General features: G+C 37.7%; 1 protein-coding gene and 1 long non-coding RNA gene across 2 annotated transcripts in view; both read left to right on the top strand.

Moving 5' to 3' along the window:
- Positions 1-3,260, top strand: part of LOC107600766 (vacuolar protein sorting-associated protein 37D-like) — a 42,966-nt gene that overhangs the window by 27,137 nt on the left and 12,569 nt on the right. The gene's annotated exons all lie outside the window — the stretch shown is intronic.
- On the top strand, positions 2,081-3,049 carry LOC107600767 (uncharacterized). Its single transcript, XR_001610839.1, has 3 exons — positions 2,081-2,115; positions 2,489-2,628; positions 2,725-3,049. It is a non-coding gene; the product is annotated as an uncharacterized lncRNA (long non-coding RNA).

Raw genomic sequence — 3,260 nt, 5'->3', positions numbered from 1 at the left:
ATAATATGATAATCAATATTATTTAATGATAGAACTTTTGTAATTAGAATTAAAACTTGATAACCATGTATGAATGCATATTAGTCATTTTAACTGAACTTCGGACTGGTGTTGGTGCTTTTTTGATCAGTCAGTGTTTAAAAACAATTAAAAATTGGGGGAAAACTAATAAAAATACTGATTAGATAATAATGATACGAATTCTACTAATAAGAACATTATAAAACGCACCAAGGATTAATGAGCTACTGGATTCATGAATATTAATCAGGCTGTGTGCGTTCGCTCGAACTGATTCGCTGAAATCAAAACAGGGACGATAATAGGTGAGCGCCAGCCAATGAGATTGCCGTTTGCGCATTAGTTCCGCCCACTACCGGAGAAAGCGGTAGTTCTTAAAAGCGGAAGAATTCCAAAGGAACTCCGTTATTTTGACAGCAAAATACAACAAAGAATATCGTTTACATGTAGAGCGCATAGGTAGCATGTCAATTCTCTCTCTCCCTCTCTCGCTGCGTGTGTGTGAAGCAAAGCGACGGCGAGGAGTGCGCCTTCACACTAGAGTTTACAGTACGTTAAATACAGGTGCGTTGCACATCCATTCAGATGAACTGAAAAACAGCACAGATCGCTTGGCAGAGAGTGAAACTCTTGATGCGCTCAGTCAGAGAGTTCTGTGAGTGAAAATATATCTGAGCTAAACTTATACTTGGCCTCCAACTCACACTGGCGAGTAAAATCTGAGAATTTATTAGCAATTGGCTAATATTAGACATAATTTAGTCGCCCAGAGTGAAGATTTAGTCGCAATGTAGAGGGTTGATTATGTAATGCATAGCAGTGAGTCATATCCATTGACATATGACTCAGATTGAACTCAAAAGCCTAGTCCACTGGGCCTTGCTGGCTAAATTTGTTTTACTACTCAAGACTTGGAATATCAAATTATTAATCTATAATTTATCCAACACTCACCATCTTCAGATAATATGTCCAGATCAGAGACTCATGCATATCTTTGTACGTGTCTTTTGTAGGATAATTACCAAGCCAGTAAGATGAATAATCAAGATTTAATTATGTAATGCATAGCAGTGAGTCATACCCATTGACATATGACTCAGATTGAACTCAAAAGCCTAGTCCACTGGGCCTTGCTGGCTAAATTTGTTTTACTACTCAAGACTTGGAATATCAAATTATTAATCTATAATTTATCCAACACTCACCATCTTCAGATAATATGTCCAGATCAGAGACTCATGCATATCTTTGTACGTGTCTTTTGTAGGATAATTACCAAGCCAGTAAGATGAATAATCAAGATTTAATTAATTTGAAAATGCTTTATTGCAAACAGTCAATAGTCTTTCTTCCTTGATCTTTGGACCATCTCAATCCTGCTGGAGAACATGATCATCAAGTTTTGTTTAGTGCTTCAGTTTGAGCGCTGCTGAAGGACAAACCTAATTCTACAACATTGTAAAAATTCATTTTTGATTTTTTTTTATCAAGTTATTACACTAATAAATAATATTTGTATTTAATTTTATTTTGGACTCTTGGACCGTATTGTACAGAATGTTGTCATTTATAAATAAGTGAGAATGTGAGTCTTTGTTGACGTCGACAACTGATTTAATATTGTTAGGTTCCCTTGTCAAAAAAGAAGCACAGTAATATACTTCAAATCTTAAAAGTATATTTCAAAAACTGTTCTTGAATATAATATAATGTAATATTAATGAAATAAAAAGCCACTTAATAGTACTTAAGAGAACACACTTTATTGTTTTTAGCACAATTGAGTGCACACAAAGTATACTGTGTGTGTGTCACACCCCTGTGGACTGTCTATTATGGTTTCTCCCTCTGTGTCCTTATTTGGTTGTTCCTGTTCTCATTATTAGTTAATCACCTCATTGTGCTCACCTGTCTGCCCCTCGTTATCCACCCTATATCAGTTCCTGTCCATTGTGTTCCAGTTTGTCAGTTATTGTGAATGTTACCCTTTGCGTGTGCTCCTACCCTCTTGTTAAGTTATTAAAGGCTTCTTGTATCCTTCACCCTCATTGTCCTGCCTGTTCTCTGGCACAGCAACACCGTGACAGTGTGGTAATAATGTCAGATTGAAAGTTTTAAAGTACTTTTTTGATGTGTTGAGTAATATACTAAAGAACAGTAAAGTACTTGATTATTATTGCAATGTGCTGTTTAATATTATATTTAAAATGAATATTTTAAATGTACTGAAATGACAAATGTGTAACTACAAGAAATGATGAATGATTTTCAGTATTCAGCAGTACACTTTAACCATATTTCAAAGACAATAGAAGTTATAATTTATTTATTGGAACATTATTTCCTAATTATTCTTTTTAAAATGATGCTAAAATGTACTTCTTTTAACAATGGTTATCCTGTGGGAAGAAACCGTTTTGACTTTTGGAGAATAAGAATGTTTTTCTTTTACAAATGCTAACAGGATGGTAAACTCAGATCTCCAAAGACCTTTTGTTTGGAACAAAACGATTGTGTGGACTCAATGAAATCAATTAGCATTATGTATTCATGGAGGGAGGACAGCGCTTGGCTCTGGTTATTGATCTCTGAAGTTCAGTCCAGGTGAATGATGATTTTCTTTCTCTGATTGGCCATTCCATTCATGCTCCTAATTGGTTTCAATTCTCAATTCGTTTCGTTTCACGTGACCACTTCCAGAAGAGGACGGTGATCTGTCTTGTCACAACAATGAAAGCGTTGGGTCCTTAACTTCATATCCATCACGCGCCGTCATAACTGCGAGATCCCACAAGCCCCGGGTCATATCTCTGGCTCCAGTAGTTTCCTCGCCGTGATTCGAGCGCCCTGCGGCCCATCAGCATGGTTTCTCTCCAGTATGTAGGTCACCCACAGCTGCTCCCCAAGTGTTTGTTTGGCTGTCTGTCGCCTTCCATTACTGTTTCATGCCGTGGGTCTCCGGGGTCATCCACGTGGTGTGCCACTCCCCCTCGCTCACGCCGACATGCCTCAGCAGGCACGTGGCCAGAACCTACAGATACAAACTAATGAATGTGACATAGTGGGCCTTTGATTATTCATGTTGTGAGAGTGGGGCATGTAGCGGCAGTATTAAAGGCTTTGTTGTGAGTTATTGGCAAGGTGTGAGCCTGAGTGTTGGCATCTGTCCGTAGTAGTGACAAGATGAATTGAGGATGACGCTCATCATATATGAGTCTTGCTTCCATGAGAGAATC

The sequence above is a fragment of the Sinocyclocheilus grahami genome, unplaced genomic scaffold, assembly GCF_001515645.1.
Source record: "Sinocyclocheilus grahami isolate Dianchi unplaced genomic scaffold, SAMN03320097.WGS_v1.1 scaffold291.1, whole genome shotgun sequence".
NCBI classification, from domain to species: domain Eukaryota; kingdom Metazoa; phylum Chordata; class Actinopteri; order Cypriniformes; family Cyprinidae; genus Sinocyclocheilus; species Sinocyclocheilus grahami.
Note: the sequence above shows the minus strand (reverse complement) of the source record. Positions and strands in the feature narration are given on the sequence as shown.